The 19,233-nt window shown below is 40.7% G+C and overlaps 1 long non-coding RNA gene across 1 annotated transcript in view; it reads right to left on the reverse strand.

Annotated features, from left to right (window-relative positions):
* Positions 1–2,655: 2,655 nt before the first annotated feature.
* LOC125376008 overlaps positions 2,656–19,233 on the reverse strand; it is a 30,437-nt gene continuing 13,859 nt past the window's right edge. The window contains exon 2 of the long non-coding RNA XR_007218896.1: positions 2,656–2,818. This is a non-coding gene — a long non-coding RNA (uncharacterized LOC125376008). The remainder of the gene's footprint in view (positions 2,819–19,233) is intronic.

The following is a 19,233-nucleotide window of genomic DNA, read 5'->3' on the forward strand; positions in this document are numbered from 1 at the left end:
TGTGAGTGCTCGGTTCCTGGCTTTATTTCCGGCGCTGCTCGGCAATGTCCGGCGGTCGCTATCCTACAGTGTTAGTACATTTTGTGTCAGAGATTTAGTGGCCCGAATATTTCATTCTCTTGTAATCTAATGGCACTCTCAAACCATGTTTTGACTGGATGTAGTTTATCTGTTATATTTTCGCCACCGTATTCTTGTCTTTGAAAGGCATTAAGAAACGATACAGATAAGGAAGAGAATATATGGATGTCAACTTCTTTCTTATGAGGAACACAAGGTTTCGGAGTATATGCTTACTCCTTCATCATTCACCTGATAAAGAAGTAAGTATATACTAGAAAACATTGTGTTCCTCATAATAAAGAAGTTGACTTCCATATATTCTCTTCCTTACCGTATTCTTGTATTGAAAATGTTTTTGTAACTGATTTTCACAAATTACACTCACATATTTCTCATGTATTCATGGTCATTTTTGCCTCATCAATAATTGTACATAGACTGATGTATAATGGTACCGTTGGATAGCATATGTTCAGAGCTTTATTTTGATTGTTACAACTCCAGTATGGCTATAGTAGTTAGTTTGTTGTTAGTGTACTTTGGCTTGGCACCCCTGTCTGTTGTATTCCCCAGCGGTCCAGGATCGTATCCCTCGCTGGACTAATAAAACATAGCTCAATAATTGTGCATAGCTTATTGTATATCTTTAATGGTACAGTTGGATAGCTCATGTTCAGCGCTTTATTTTGATTGTTACAACTCCAGTATGGCTATAGTAGTTAGTTTGCTGTTAGGGTTATCCCCTTGTGTAGAAACACACGTTGGCTTGGCGCCCTGTCTGTTGTATTCCCCGGTGGTGGCCCAGTCGTCTAAGGCGCCACAATTCGATGCGCAGAGTTGCGTCCCTTGGGCATGCCAGAAACCTATGATTGTGAGTTCGAATCCCGGTTCGCCCCAATTATGTTTCTAGGTTTGTCAGCACCATACTCGTGCTCGTGGGTTTCACCGAAGTGGTAAACGTCTGAGACCAGCATCACTTTGGGATTTCCTCCCACATCAAGCTGACACCATGGGATATAACTGGAATACTGTTAAAAGCGGTGTTAAACCAAACTCACTCACTCACCTTGTTCAGTCAAATTGTCTGAATTTTGATATTTGATAGTTGATATTCAGACGTAATAATCTATTTTGTATCTAAGTGACTTATTTCAGGGATAGGCATTTTAGGGATGTGCATATTTCCCGTTAATTCACCCAGCCGAGGTTATTCACTCATTAGAGTGTTCAGTTAACTGACCCAGGTGTTAATTGGTCGCAGCGAACTTAATTGTGTGTCTACGCATCTACCCATCTACCCATCTGGTGGGTATCTGGTGGGTATCTCGTGTTGTTTTAGTTACTCCTTGTATTGCTGTAATACAGTTGTTTAGCTATCTGGTTGTATAATAGTGATAACTGTTAGCACTTATTGTGTTTATCTGATTCTTTATTGTCATTTATTAGTACAACTAGCCTTTATTAATAAACATCTGAACCTTTTACCACTAGTATTACTTTATTCTCTGTTCATTGGAGCACAGCTCCGTGACAGTGTTTACGTTACACTACGTTTGTCATTGATTAACAAGATGGCTGTGGCAATAAACACAGGAGCATGGTACAAGTCAAAATAGGGAATTGCATCCGACATCTTGTTTTGGTCACTGATGCGTCTAATTTGAAAACGTCCACCTCATGTCGACCACAACACCTTGATCAAACGCCTTTTGAGCTTTGGTCGTATGACTATCTTTATTTCGTAGAAAGAGTATACTTGATAGTACCTCAAAAGTTGTGAAATGTACACCCTGCACTATTGCTGGACATAAAGGTTTAGTTGCCTACTGGAAAGTCATCACTCTTGTCAAACAGTCTTGTGGGGTATATAACTATGCTGTGGAATAATGGTATCTTACAAACATAATTATTTTCCACATGCGTGACATTAGAAAGACTGCACCTTGACACACGCTATGATAAACTAAAGCAGTACAGCCTTGATCATTCCAATTTGAAAATTCTGGTGAATTATACGATTGACCTTGTTGTTCTGAGCAAGATGTAGTAGTAGATATGGTTGATTCGCCACAGTTTGGGGAGTAAGGACAAAAGCCTGTTGGAGCCAAGTGTGTGAAACCGATATCACAAGATCGTTTAAGATCATTCGGTAGCAATCTAGTCCTTTATTAGTCCCAAGGAAGTAGTTACTTAGAATTATAATATATAATATACTTTGGTGTTACATTTTCAGGACTGATACACGTCAATGTTGGAAGACTATGAAATGAGTTATGTGCTATGGGGCATTGCAGATCAGCTGTTTTGAATGAGTGAGTGAGTGAGTCGGGTTTAAGGCCGCTTTTAACAGTGTTCCAGTTATATCACGGCGTGTCACCTTAATGTGGGAGGAAAGCCCGAAGTGATGCAGGTCTCAGATGTTTACCACTTTGGTGAAACCCACGAGCACGGGTATGGTGCTGACAAACCTAAGACATAATCAAGGCGAACCGGGATTCGAACCCACAATCATAGGTTTCTGGTGCGCCCAAGGGACGCAACTCTGCACAGCGAATTTCGGCGCCTGTTCTGAATGATGAATGTGTTCATGAATGACGGTTTATCTGTAATTCCTGAGAACGCGTTGGTTTTCAAATTTAGATTTCTCGAACATCCATCTTTGATTCAAATTTCCATCGCACGTCGCCATTTGGAGAGATGAGGTCTCCCCAACTGTTAGACATTTGTCAAACGTCTTCAGGTAGAGGGTATGGTCCTGAAACAGACAAAATCAACATTGTTTAATATGGCACATGAAGCGTAGGTCACTAGCTCTACTGTAATCAACTTGACATTAAATAATCATCTTGACACACTAAAAAGCCAAATGAATGGTTCTGAAGCCCCGAGTAAAAATATAAATATAAACAAACATATGTTTTGTTTATTTGTTGTTTGATGCCGCTCTTAGCAATATGCCAGCTATATGAAGGGGGTCTGTAAATAATCGAATCTGGGCCAGACAATCCAGTGATTGACGTCATGAGCATTGATCCACACAATTTTGATACAATGACATGCATCAACGAAGTCAGTGAGCCTGACCAACCGATCCCGTTTGTCACCTCTTAGGACAAACATAGTCGCTTTTTACGGCAAGCATGGGTTGCTGAAGACCTATTCTGCCCCGGACCTTCACAGGTTATATTGTTTAGAATGTATGTAACCTTGGTAATCGCTAAATTGGTGATACAGTCTTGTCCTAACAAGTTGATTATTCAAAACTCTTTAGGGAAATTGTTGACTGACGTTTTGTATTACTTTTTCATAATAGTGTTTATTCAGGGGGAACAATTGACTTGCTCTTGCATGTGTTTGTAACGGGGGCCACCAGTAAGTTAGGAACACCTGGTTTCATCACTGTTTGATAGTGATTCATAAACACACCCTTATGATATTGTCGGCACAATCGACTCTGCTTTTGGCAGATATTTCTTATGAATATGGAAAGGGTTTTGTCGCCTTTAATTAATAATTTACAATGGAGGAGTATAAAGTGATATTGCTTAAGCGGACCAAGGCAGTTGAGAATCGATATAATTCACATATGTTAATGAGTGTTGTATAACGCCACACCTACAGTCGGGAATATTCCAACCATAGATAGACGTCCTGTAAATGTGCGTGTTTGGACGAGACAAACCAGTGGTTGATGTTGTGAGCAACATCCAACTATGTCGGGGTACAATGACAAGCAATCAACCAAATCACCGAGTCTGACCTCCAATCAACCAAATCACCGAGCCTGACCTCCAATCAACCAAATCACCGAGCCTGACCTCCAATCCATTTTGTAGTACTGGAGGACAAGCAAGGCTTTCTGAGAACTTGTTCTATTCCCAATACCTCACAGGTTGTGTTGACAAGAACACATGGATAAAGACATGTATTGACATGTAATAAAATCAATATTGACACACTGTAGGTGCCTAAAGATGAAATAACCAGTTGAATTGTCAAAAAGAGTTAACAAAATGAAAATATTTTTTAATTAATGTAGACACAGAAAAGAACTTAGGACCCGCTTTAAACAAAACACTTAAAAGCTACACTACTGTTCAGGAAAAAATCTAAAACACACAAACACTATGCATCAAAAGAGAATGTTTTCATCGATGACTCGCGTGCTGTTTCAAAGTATCAAAGGAACTGTTCTTGGAACCGACAACTTACATTCAGCATCCACATCATAGAAAACGGAAACAGAGGAAGCCAAATTTCTTTCTGTGAATCTTAAATGTAGAACGTCTTGAGATGCTATGATATGGTGTTTGGATAGACATACGTGTATGTCACACTTTGTTGTTAGTGCTACAGGTGTTTGGATACACATACGTGTATGTCATACATTGTTGTTAGTGCTACAGGTGTTTGGATACACATACGTGTACGTCACACATTGTTGTTAGTGCTACAGGTGTTTGGATACACATACGTGTATGTCACACATTGTTGTTGGTGCTACAGGAGCAGTGCTTCTTTTGGTTCATATTCAGAACAGGAAGATGGATGTTGGGTTGTCAAGTGGTTAAAGCATCCGCTCGTAACGCCGACGGCTCAGGTTCGATTGGCAACATTGGTACAATCGCAGCAAAAGATATTTGAATGTTATGATGTTTAGTATGACCCTATATTATCGCTTCTCTATATTATCGCGGTATCGGTAAATCTCGTAATCCACATCCTCTGTTGACTGTTAACTTATGCAAATCTCAGCACGATATTTCATCGCATGATTGAATATATGACTCGTCGCTATGTCTCGGCTACCCGTTAGTATACACGTTTACGTTTTTATGATAGTTTCTGGAATGTTTTTGAAGTGTAATTACCCTACCTACATTCGAAAATTGGTTATAAAAGAATCCACTTGTTCGGATGATGTCCCTTGACCCACAATAGGTTGTATAAATACTGATTCTGCATGATTAAAAACAGGAAGTGATGTAACCCTCATCATCCAAAAGTATCACACCACAAAATAGTGATATAGAGTTGCCCGCCCTTGATTCGCTAATGACAGGTACTTTGTTTACCAAACTCGGCAAAGAAAATCAACATGGCTGAATCCTAACTGATGTGTCATAAACATTGAACAAAGAACAAGACATTGAACGAAGAACAAGAAAAATGTTGCGTATGACATATTTAATATGTTACTACGTATTCAACATTATGGTCCATTATAAATTAACTACCGCGATAAGATAGCGAACCATGCTAACATAAATTTCAGTAACATTGCGACAAGTTTGCATAAGAACCACAAGTCTCTTCAAGATGGTGGTTGGAAGACACGATTTTAAATCCAGTCCCGAGTATGAAATTATGCCTTTACGAACCTAAACATATCTATTAATTAAAAAGAAACGAAAGCAATTCGTTTGATCTCAACAGAGGTCAGCAGCTGCTCTGCCTCATGGCCGCTATTTTCCAAGTTCTATTTCAAAAAAGATTTTTTATAAAAATTTAATTATTGAATATTATTTAGGGTCTGGGTCGCAACTATAATAAACGACCAGTCCCTAAATCAACAGTATTTAAATAGAAACATTTGCACGATCTTATAACTATGATTCTTGTCAAGAAGAGATGAGAATATTTGACTGGTATGTCAATTATGATTTTGTTTGTTTGTTGTTTAAAGCTGCACTCAGCAATATTCCAGCTATATGACGGTGGTGTGTACAGAATTGAGTCTAGATTAGACAATCCAGTGATTTACACCATGATCATCAATCCACGCCATTGGGATCGATGACATGCATCAACCGAGTCAGCGAGCCTGACCACCCGATCCCGTTAGTCGCCTTTTACGACAAGCATAGTCGCCTATTACAGCAAGCATGGGTTGCTAAAGACCTATTCTACTCCGAATCTTCACGGGTCATGTCAATTATGAATAATAGTATGAACATATCGTATCATGAATATGATAATGCAATGTTGAGGGAATGTTGCAGGGATGTGTTTTGGTCACGTTACATGTCGTCCACCATAACCTTGCAGCAACATAACAAAACACATATTTAATGTTGTGGCTATGTTATTTTCTAACATTCATCATCACAACAAACAAGAAACGATGTGACAACGTTGTACCCATGTGTTGTTTTGTTTGCTGAGATGTCTGAACCCATGGGAATGTTATATTGCATGAGGGGTGTAAAAGTGTGTTTTAACCCAGCTAATCACCAGTACTCCACATTATGAGAAGGTGAGTAGCGTTTTACGCCGCATTTGACATTTCCCGGCAATATCCTGACGGGGGACACCAACGCATACTTTGACCACAAGGCTCACTCCGCAATACAGATTCAAATACCTGCACATTATAACCATTGTGATGCTAAAACATTGACACCGGGTGTTCGCGAAACAGACGAGTCACGCATCACACATTCTAAGCACTCTATTCTGTCACTGCAGTTTCGGCTTTTCTATGGAAGCGTATTAGTGCCACAGTCATTTTGTTATCATCTACAAAGATACTACTTTCCTCTACGTAGATGAGACTTACATCTACGAAGATACTACTTTCCTCTACGTAGATGAGACTTACATCTACGTAGATTATACTGTGTCACTAATACACTTCCCTACATACAAATATTCGTGTTTGAATAACCCTAAGGTTCTCGCGTTTTTATTTGATAATAAACGTGCACTATTAATAACATGTCGTATGAATGCATGTCGCTCACACCTCATAATGTGTCTTTGCATATCTGGTAGCTATTGTAATTTGATCTCTCTAATGTCAGTATAGAATGCGTGATCAGAGGGGTGGGTTGCTCTTCTCTTGGTCCAGACTGTCACAATGACAAATGACGTTAGTAACTGTAGCATTATTGCCAATTTGTGCAGTCTACAAAATTATTCAAATATCGATCGGTATCTATCATTTTCAAGCTCATTGTGGTTTATCATTATAACGCCCAAGGGATTTTGGCGTTAAACAGTGTTCTATAACCTGACGACATAAACTTAATATGGAATATTATTTTATTCTACTCGTCAAATCGTCTACTTTAAGCAAGTAATTAATAATGGATTACATACAGTGACCCTGTAGAAAATAGACATGCATGACACTGTAGAAAGTCGACACATGCATGACACTGTAGAAAGTCGACACATGCATGACACAATAGAAAGTCGACACATGCATGACACAGTAGAAAGTCGACACATGCATGACACAGTAGAAAGTCGACACATGCATGACACAGTAGAAAGTCGACACATGCATGACACTGTAGAAAGTCGACACATGCATGACACTGTAGAAAGTCGACACATGCATGACACTGTAGAAAGTCGACACATGCATGACACAATAGAAAGTCGACACATGCATGACACAGTAGAAAGTCGACACATGCATGACACAGTAGAAAGTCGACACATGCATGACACAGTAGAAAGTCGACACATGCATGACACTGTAGAAAGTCGACAATTGCATGACACTGTAGAAAGTCGACACATGCATGACACTGTAGAAAGTCGACACATGCATGACACAATAGAAAGTCGACACATGCATGACACAGTAGAAAGTCGACACATGCATGACACAGTAGAAAGTCGACACATGCATGACACAGTAGAAAGTCGACACATGCATGACACTGTAGAAAGTCGACACATGCATGACACTGTAGAAAGTCGACACATGCATGACACAATAGAAAGTCGACACATGCATGACACAGTAGAAAGTCGACACATGCCTCACACTGGAGAAAGACGACAAGTGAGGGTACCAACCCCCTCCTCCCCTGAATCCTGAATACCTTTTAATAGCTCACCCCAATATCCCGAATATAACTTCAGAAAAATCTCAAAGCATTGAGAATAGGGTGCTACTGGAAGTTAAATAAATGAAAACAAATATCGAAAAGATATGCTTAATTATAAAGGAAATGTTTACGTTCATCGTTATTTGTTTTCAAATGTTATTGTCTTTGCATCCCGCTTACAACACTGCTGAGTCCCGAATACTCACTAAATAGATACCCGAATCCCACGTGCCAAAAGCGGGTTGGCAGCCTCACATACGCACATAACTTTCGACCGACCTATACTAAACCACCAAAGTATAATGCACATTTAAGCACATCAATACATTAAACAAATACAAGCACGTGGGCTGTCTTCCGATTATGCCTTAACGTTGTGGCGACAGATAGATGCGCCAGAGCACCCAGATTCCCTTGACATGCAATCCCCCCGTAGCGCTCGGGAATAAAGATCGTTATAAAATATATAATGACATTAACTCTCACCCTGTGAGCCGTCACAACGTGATGACAATTAAGGCTCCATTGATTAACGAGAATACGTAGTGGATATACAGCGAAGGAATTCACCTGACCTAGACGCCAGGTAATATTTCACAAGTTGACAGAGGACAGCGGCCTTTTACTATATGAAAAAGGTTTCTACCTGTCCCCAGACAAAGAACGCAACAATCAATACAGTGTCTATTTTGTCATCCATGGTGTGAATCAGGACTTGTTTGCTTTGACTTATTTCGCATTAATAAATTGGAAAAAGCAAACACGTGAACTGAAACGCATTAATTTCTCCACCCAGTTAAAGTGTCTCCCTGCTCTGGATGTGAAGAGAGGATTACTGTAGGGGCTCTGTGCCAGTCAATAGCGACAGCCGCCATGCAACAAAAGCTTATTACACGAATCACTACACCACGGCTCTCTCTTGTTCCGCTATATAATGCGCATGCCCGGAGGGAACTCTTCCAACTGAGATAGGAAAGTCTCCCGCTGTGTTGAAGATGCTGTAGGTAATGTTGCGTTTCTTCTTCACCAGGTTTGTTAATACCGTGTTTGGATTTATAGGTCCGTATTACCGTAAATGTTCAAATAAACAATCTTGTCATATTATAAATATATATAGTATATAAATATATATACAGGATGAATAAATCGTGTTAACGTTGTCTTCTATCTGTTTAAGTTTAAATGTGTTAAATGGATCTTTTGAAGTAATGTCAGTATTATATATACAGGCTATAGACTGCTGTGAACACCGTTTCTTTAAAATAATTTAAAATAACTGTAAGGCAATTATAGTCAATTATATGTTCACTAGAATCTCCTTAATGGTGATATTATGTCAACAAGTAAATATTATATCTTTCCAACCTTGCTGCAGGGTCTTAATAAACACTATAAAAATATTCTCCTAATGTCCAGAAAAACACATTTTAACATAATACATTCTGGTATTCGAAATCTGTGCCAAATCTATTTTCATGACGATATAAGTTAATGACGTTACATGTAAAAGAGGGATTATGGTCAAAGTACAACCAGTGACTACCTATTTAGTCACTGTTATTATGAACATATGGTATCAAAACACAAGGAGAAATCTGCGTGAGGTCGTAAAAATATAGCCAATCTGAGCCGGAGGTAACGGATTTGAAACGTCAATTTTCAACTTGGGCTGGGTCCTGCTCCACGGTCGTAGAGAGGTACATTCTGTGAAGCCCATTCCCGATGTCTGCCTTGGTATTGTTGGTATAATGATAAAACAGCTAAAACCACCCTCACTCACTCACTCACTCCACGGCCCTATCCTTTCATATTCCGGTGAAGCTATACCGCGATCTGGAACTTGTCCAAGGTTGTACCTCTTCATGGAAAAAATATTAAATTTCGAATTTTACTTTATTCTTTATGTATTTGTCTTCTTATTTGTTAATATTATTCAGTTTACACGCTGCCTAAATTCATATTGGGTTTGGGGTTTCATTTCCCGTAGTTAACCAAACATTGAATCCTGATGTCTTCAAACTTAAAGTATATGGCCCCTGCATACTTGATGCTCTGAGATAAACATTGTGTGTGTTCAGATTTGCAAGTGTTGTTGAGTATTCAGAAAAAATCACCAGGAACCGACGGCGTTCGAATAATCAATATCACCCTCAAATCTGAAAACGCATGTTTACCAACATTGTAAAATACAAAGGGTATCAGTAACTGTACGTAGCGCTGTCTCTCTTTCTCGCTGGAATGATGTGACGTCATGACACAATTCATGACGGCATCTGTGTTTTGTGTGTTCAAACACTATAATTAATGCGGTAATTATTTCGGCAAGCCAATTTGGATTGGGAGAAAAAGTGTATCAACAAAAGTATTTATAAGCAGTGAAAAGTCAGAAAGATATCCGTGATCTTGTCCAATCAGATTCAACCTTTTCATTTTAGTTTCACAATGCCCCTTGTTCGCGGTAACCCTGTGAAGAGGAACAGTTACTGTACCCAGGACGGTAGATGGAAGTGAGTCAACTGGTCAGTACGGTCAATAGCTAATGTGTCCGGTCAGCTGAGGGCAATGGGAGACGGGGAGGAGTTCGCCCCTCTGTACCCTATAAGTCACGTGGAGTGATGTACGTATTTGTAACACCATCGATTTCTATACTGTAGTCCTTGTGTTTCGATGACATGTGTCCAATGGCGGTAGGGACAGAGCGGTTTCAAATGTTTGACATACAAAGGTGTACTGGCTTATTTGAAACATCACTAACAGGGCTCTTAATACTTGTATCTCAACTTGTGATTCAAAGGAAGCAGTATCTAAATACTTTATATATGTAAACGGAAGTAGTAGTGCTGTTTAAAGCTAAAATGAACAGTTCAGACAGAATGTATTCACCAATCTAAATATTCTGATTGCTGTTAAGTCAAACAAACGTGAGTGTATACAGCAAGTTGAGAGGTTGGAGTCGAGACTTGAAATAGACGGGAGTTTGAATAATGTTCTTGATAAAGATATATTTTCCAATCCAAATTAAAAAACGAATGTTTGAAAGGTAGATTGTATTCAATGTTGTATATTTGCAATGCAATATAGTGGCATCTGAAACAAAATGATACCTACATAATTGAACGATTCACATCCAGAAAATAAGCAACCCTTGAATAGCTTCAAGTATGTCAATAACAATTTAATATAATTGAAATGAAATTTGTGATTAGCCTTCTTGTGAAATTATTTCTAAATTATATGAACACAGGTGTACCAATACAGCTCTCATCCAAACTGATGGTACTTCACCCTGATGCCAGAGGAAGGAAGATGGAGTATCCACTGAGGCCATATGGGACATTAAAGTGAAAACTAGAATAAAATAAGAAAATGAAACGTGACGTGAGACACATACAACATTCTCAGATGAATATTTTCCCTTTCCTTTCAACAACAACCAAGAAAGATTTTAAACTGAAACGTCCCCTCTTACTCTTTTAACGGAGTTCTGAAGACCATTACACCCTATCCTCTGTTGAACTCTCTTTAAACCTGTTGCCAAGCATACAAAGAGCAATTTGATGTTTAAAGTAGACATGATGTAACTATAATACAAATTGATGTTTCTAAGTTAGAAAACATGTTGACTGTGTGTTGTGACACTGAGAAATTGATCGTGGTGTTTTTCATGAGGACTTAAGTAATAGAAATTGGAAGAGAACTGGGAGGAGGATGCACCTTGGCGTAGTCTGAGGACATTCCCGGGTTATTTACAGCGAAATGTTGTAAGGAGGCCGTAAGGAGGTACTTACCCCTGCCATCTGCACGTGCTGGCGCGTGCGCAGTAGGACGACTTTTAAGTGTCTCCGATGATGAAACGTAAAGGTATTTGAGTCACGTGGATGGGATGCCTGGACCACACACTCGATGCTCTCTCTTTAAACGTGATCTAATATGTACATGTTTCATATATTCACTCACGTTAAATAAATCAAACAAGAGTCGGGGTTAGATTCGTCTTCTAGAACTTCCACTTGAAGCGAGATACAGAAGGTATTATATCAGAAGTGTTTATGTGATTGGCGAGCATTTTCTGCAACGAATGAAGAAGTTTCACGATGAAATGTGTCAATAACGTATTTTGAGGGTGTTACAATGTAAGCATAGCAAGACTCTGATCCCATTTGATTTTCTAAAATACAAGGGACAAAGTCGTGATCAGTCCTACATACACGTCCAATGTCGTGATCAGTCCTACATACACGTCCAATGTCCTGATCAGTTCTACATACACGTCCAATGTCGTGATCAGTCCTACATACACATCCAATGTCGTGATCAGTTCTTCATACACATCCAATGTCGTGATCAGTCTACATACACATCCAATGTCGTGATCAGTCCCAGATACTCGTCCAATGTCGTGATAAGTCCTACATACACGTCCAATGTTGTGATCAGTCCCAGATACACGTCCAATGTCGTGATCAGTCCTACATACACGTCCAATGTCGTGATCAGTTCTACATACACATCCAATGTCGTGATCAGTTCTACATACACGTCCAATGTCGTGATCAGTTCTACATACACGTCCAATGTCGTGATCAGTCCTACATACACGTCCAATGTCGTGATCAGTCCTACAGACACGTCCAATGTCGTGATCAGTCTACATACACATCCAATGTCGTGATCAGTCCCAGATACTCGTCCAATGTCGTGATAAGTCCTACATACACGTCCAATGTCGTGATCAGTTCTACATACACGTCCAATGTCGTGATCAGTCCTACATACACGTCCAATGTCGTGATCAGTTCTACATACACATCCAATGTCGTGATCAGTTCTACATACACGTCCAATGTCGTGATCAGTTCTACATACACGTCCAATGACATGATCAGTCCTACATACACGTCCAATGTCGTGATCAGTCCTACATACACGTCCAATGTCGTGATCAGTCCTACATACACATCCAATGTCGTGATCAGTCCCAGATACTCGTCCAATGTCGTGATCAGTCCTACATACACGTCCAATGTCGTGATCAGTCCCAGATACACGTCCAATGTCGTGATCAGTCCTACATACACGTCCAATGTCGTGATCAGTTCTACATACACGTCAAATGTCGTGATCAGTCCTACATACACATCCAATGTCGTGATAAGTTCTTCATACACATCCAATGTCGTGATCAGTTCTACATACACGTCCAATGTCGTGATCAGTCCTACATACACGTCTATTTTCGTGATCAGTCCTACATACACGTCCAATGTCATGATCAGTCCTACATACACGTCCAATGTCGTGATCAGTCCTACATACACGTCCAATGTCGTGATCAGTCCTACATACACGTCCATTGTCGTGATCAGTCCTACATATACGTCCAATGTCGTGATCAGTCCTACATACACGTCCAATGTCGTGATCAGTTCTACATACACGTCAAATGTCGTGATCAGTCCTACATACACATCCAATGTCGTGATAAGTTCTTCATACACATCCAATGTCGTGATCAGTTCTACATACACGTCCAATGTCGTGATCAGTCCTACATACACATCCAATGTCGTGATAAGTTCTTCATACACATCCAATGTCGTGATCAGTTCTACATACACGTCCATTGTCGTGATCAGTCCTACATACACGTCCAATGTCGTGATCAGTCCTACATACACGTCCAATGTCGTGATCAGTTCTACATACACGTCAAATGTCGTGATCAGTCCTACATACACATCCAATGTCGTGATAAGTTCTTCATACACATCCAATGTCGTGATCAGTTCTACATACACGTCCAATGTCGTGATCAGTCCTACATACACGTCTATTTTCGTGATCAGTCCTACATACACGTCCAATGTCATGATCAGTCCTACATACACGTCCAATGTCGTGATCAGTCCTACATACACGTCCAATGTAGCCTGTTATCTCAAATTGATATTCGTTAAATAAAATCCAGCTTTTCCACAGGACAAGGGTACACCAGGAATGCATGACGTCATCGTGTCACTATGAAATGGAATCAGTTATGCTTGCACATGTACAGCTACACATACACTGACATCATAAGTGCAAACCCATGTTTCGCAATGATTAATTCGACTTGGAAGATTTAATAAAGGAGGGGAAGGCAGATTCTCTCCTTCACAAATATGTCAAACGATTATATCAACTGTTTCAAATAACCCTAGAGTAAAGCTATCACTTCCCGTTAACTGCCCATCGCCTCGCGAAAACTTAACGTCTATGTGGAGAGGAAACAATCAACGGTCTATAATAACACACACACAGAATCTGATAGCAAGCAGATAATTAATCAGCCCAGATGTAAACCTTCCTTTAGACAGCTTTACATTACAACAGGAAGTCCTTTCCCTTCAAGGTGTGCTTCTTGCTTCCGGCTGCCCGCGCATCTTCTCTCATCCTCATCTTTCCCCAGGCGCGTCCGCTCTGCTGTTTGAAATATCTGAACCTTCAAGTGGCGCTCTTGATCTTCTCTTGATAAGGCTCTGGTGGTTTGAAGGTCTTTAGAACAGGAGGATCGTGTACAGGCTCGAGAGCAGAGCGGGGAGGCTATCACTGTCATCGGCGGGATGGCTTGATCCTACCGGCATTGTTTGTTGTCAGTGTGATGGACCTGTAATTGTTTTTGCACCAGGTTGTTGCCAGGGGATGTCCATCTTGTTGAACAAAGCATTGACAGCGAACAGTATAGCTTTGTTTCAGAAGAAGTTACCCAGTTTGATAATGATCATTCTTGATTTGATAATTATTCAAACTCACATGTAGTTTAATGCCGCTTTGTACAGTATGTCAGTCATGTCACGGAGTTTCAGCCTAATGTGGGAGGAAAGCTGGAAGTGACACAGGTCTTTGACGTTTACACTTCAGAGAAACCCACACTGGTGTGATGCGACCAAACCAAGACTCTCAGTAAGGGAGAAGCCAGGATTCATAGGATTCATAGGATTCATAGGACAGAGGGGCAACTCGGTACAGTGAATTACGGCACCTTAGACAACAGGGCCACCCGGCTTCCACCAGTGACAATGAAACGAACCCAGCACATGTCTGTGGTTCGGTGACACCCACCCTCGCTCCCCCCTACACACACACAGAGGACACATACTCAAGGCGGTTTGATCAGTTACGCTTTGCTGGCTTGTTCACGCGTTACCTTTGTGATATAGGGCTATATCTAGGATGATATTGTTGATAATTGTACATGCTACAACGGTTATGTGGAAGTCTCACACAGTCTCAAGTTATAAACATCACAGTGATGTGGAGTTGAAATTATAACAATACAACCAGCATCCCTGCTGTGTCGGAGTCATGCGCATTTCAGCTCACTCGGGTTCTTTCGAGAGTAAGGATGGACTTTCAGACAATAAGATCTTTGAGTTTAAAGGACCTAAGAGGCCCTGTATATGAAATTTAAAACAAAACACAACGATGAACTGTGGATGTTAAAATGGAGCCGATATATATGTGCACTGCTCACACAAAACTGTGTATATTAGCATCGAGCCGATATATATCTACTTTGCTCACAAAAAACTGTGGATGTTAGAATCAAGCCGATATATATCTGCACTTCTCACAAAAAATAACTGTGGATGTTAAGAATCGAGCCGAGATGTCATCTGTCAGTGTTATTGGCATATTGATGCGAAGTTTGCATTTTTGAGTTCATGAAGTGTAGGACATGGTGCTCCGAATGTGAGCTACTCGATCAATTATTGTCACAGTAGGTAGACAATGGGCGTTGATGTATATGTTCTACGCTCTGTGTATCAAATGACCAAACCAAAACAGCAAGGTCGAATGTTTACCTTGAAGACATAACGGTACATATACCACGTCAATGACCGATGCGTCATTACCTTGTTGTCTATTAACCCCAAGTAATTGTCGTTTTGAGTAATGGTTTGTCAAAGGTGACTCTTGAATCTAGGTTTCTGGATGGTGACGTAGACGGAGAGGTAGAAGTAGTTGTAGTAGTTGTAACACCAACAGAGCAAGTAATATAGGTTTCCAGTCTGAAGGACTCTCTCAAAGCCCCGGGGGATTATGTTATCAAGTGTGAGAAATAGACCACCCCAAAGGTCATCTGTCAATCACCTTGACGCCAGGACGTGAAACAGGTGGTTTGATCTGACGGTTCCCTGTTCGTGTGGTCTTAACATACGTAAGATAACGGTTGTTTTGGTTTGTGTACAGGTACTGTGAATCCAGAGCCATGAACAACAAAGAGGGAATGATAGATTGCTGTGATACCTTACATGACATAGACTATGGTAATACAGGGAGGCTGTAAACCCGTCTCAAGATATGGCGGGTTGTTGTTTGAGAGTGACACATAAACACATGCTTATCATTTAGTCGGAATCGTACAATGGACTCGCTTTGTTATGGAAACTGTTTTGTCCCTTTAATTTGTAAACATAAACCGAATGTTTAAATATGCCATAAATTCTACACATTTACCCTTACTGCGCGTGTATTTGTCATGCGAGTGAGTATGGTTTAACGCCGCTTTTAACAACATTCTTGCAATATCTCGGTGGGGACACCCGAAATGGGCTTACACATTGTACCCATGTAGGGAATCGAACCCGGGTCTTCGGTGTGACGAGCGAACGCTTTTACCACTAGGCTACCCCACTACGTTTAATGTACTTATATACAGCGACGTGAATGCAAGCGTGTGTGTATGTGTATATGGCTGCTTGTAATGCCAGTTAGCCCAATACTAGCCCACGAGATACCATGCCACAGTTTAACACAAATAACCCAATCAGACACAGTATACTGACTCCGATCCAACCAGTCCTTGTTTTAGCCCACTGAGATGCCATGCCACAGTTTAACACAGATAACCCACTCAGACACAGTATACTGACTCCGATCCAACCAGTCCTTGTTTTAGCCCACTGAGATGCCATGCCACAGTTTAACACAGATAACCCACTCAGACACAGTATACTGACTCCGATCCAACCAGTCCTTGTTTTAGCCCACTGAGATACCATGCCACAGTTTAACACAGATAACCAACTCAGACACAGTATACTGACTCTGATCCAACCAGTCCTTGTTTTAGCCCACTGAGATGCCATGCCACAGTTTAACACAGATAACCCACTCAGACACAGTATACTGACTCTGATCCAACCAGTCCTTGTTTTAGCCCACTGAGATACCATGCCACAGTTTAACACAGATAACCCACTCAGACACAGTATACTGACTCTGATCCAACCAGTCCTTGTTTTAGCCCACTGAGATGCCATGCCACAGTTTAACACAGATAATCCCCCAGACACAGTATACTGACTCCGATCCAACCAGTCCTTGTTTTAGCCCACTGAGATGCCATGCCACAGTTTAACACAGATAATCCCCCAGACACAGTATACTGACTCCGATCCGACCAGTCCTTGTTTTAGCCCACTGAGATGCCATGCCACAGTTTAACACAGATAACCCCCCAGACACAGTATACTGACTCCGATCCGACCAGTCCTTGTTTTAGCCTCTCAATGCCAGACAGGGTACAAACAAGTACATGTACCATATTTTGGCGTCTTTTGGTATGACGCGGCCGGGGATCGAACCAAGGAGCCTCCGCTCTCCGGGCAGACACTCCATCTACTAAACTACGGATGCGGTCTTAAATGTAAATGAGTGAGTGAATATTTTTTACACCACTTTTAACTTGAACATGGTGGAGGCCACAAGGAATGGACACACGTTGTACCCATGTGGAAAATCGAACTGAGGTCTAAAGCGGACGGCCACGCATTCCCACTATGTATGTGAATGTTTAACGCCATGAGCTTCCATATCATTTAACAATCGTTCGTACCTCAGAGATGCAAATATATGGTTCATTAACACGTATATGGACGGTATATATCTTCATCAGCCGCGCAGGCTCGGAATACTAAACAGACACTATACGTGTAGAACTGATCAACATCCTATACTACTGCCACAGCTACCTCTACTACTACTAGTACTACGACTACTGGTACTACTTCTACAACTGTAACTATTTCTGTTACTACAGATGCTACTACTATAGCTACTGCTACCGCTCCTACTGCTGCTACTACTGCTGCTACCTCTACTACTACTAGTACTACGACTACTGGTACTACTTCTACAAATGTTACTACTTCTGTTACTACAGATGCTACTACTATTGCTACTGCTACTACCACCGCTACTGCTGCTTCTACAATTGCTACTTCTACTACCGCTACCACTGCTGTTACTACTACTACTACCACTACCACTACTTGTACTACTACTACTACTTCCACCACCACCGCTACTACTTATACTAATTCTTCAAGTACTCCTTCTACCACTACTACTACCGTCACATAGGACAAGATGGTAATATGACTGTGACCCTTGTAACGCCTTGGGTTGTATACTCCCTAGGGTGTTGAGAATGGAAATGGAGTGCACACAGGCCCACTGGGCGTGGCGATAACAACGTAGCGTCATGAGTATACAAGTGAGTGACATGTTGGCGCATCTTAAATGGACTTAAATTGAACTAAGATTTATATTATTTTAGTTTGCATTAAATGATACAAATGTGCCAGGAAGCACATGTACCATGAACTTCGGTGTCTCAGATAACCGTGCCCATGTCAAGATATACGTTAGCCTCCAGTACATCGTGTTGGTATCTATGTACGGGTTTGAAATCCTGGACCAGGTAAAATTAATAAATATTTGAGTACCCAATAAATTCGGATTACTGAAAACAACTGAATCAACTGATTAATTCTTAGCAAACAAACAAACACTTACATTGTGATGTACATTGTGTGGGTGGAGGGTGTTACCGGCAGGCAGGACATGCTTGCAGTTTTCACAAACACCTGGTGTCATCGCTGATTTTCAGTGATCCATTCATATAATTCTTACCGCTATTTTACCTTTTGCGCAAAGTGGAATCTGTGTATCGAGATTATCGAGACTGATTCGTCTCTGGTGCTGCCATTTATATTTGACTGCATCGTCAAAAGTCAACGGTAAAATTATAGGATTTGCATCTAAACCATGATAAACACGTCTCTCCCGTGTTGGTGAATGGAGTGATTAATGAAAACGCCATGAGGCACTCGGAAGTGTGTTTATGCCCTAGAGAACGCTACTTAGCCAGTGTTCTTTTATGTCCCTCTGTTTGAGTGTTCGAATTGATGTGCAGTTTACACGAATTCTGATTCATACTGCCATTTCTCAAACTTAAAAGAATGTAGGTGTCACATGTTTGCTTGGGAGCCACAGTCTA

Source organism: Haliotis rufescens, unplaced genomic scaffold (assembly GCF_023055435.1).
Source record: "Haliotis rufescens isolate VD_foot unplaced genomic scaffold, xgHalRufe1.0.p SCAF_67, whole genome shotgun sequence".
Classification (NCBI taxonomy): Eukaryota; Metazoa; Mollusca; class Gastropoda; order Lepetellida; family Haliotidae; genus Haliotis; species Haliotis rufescens.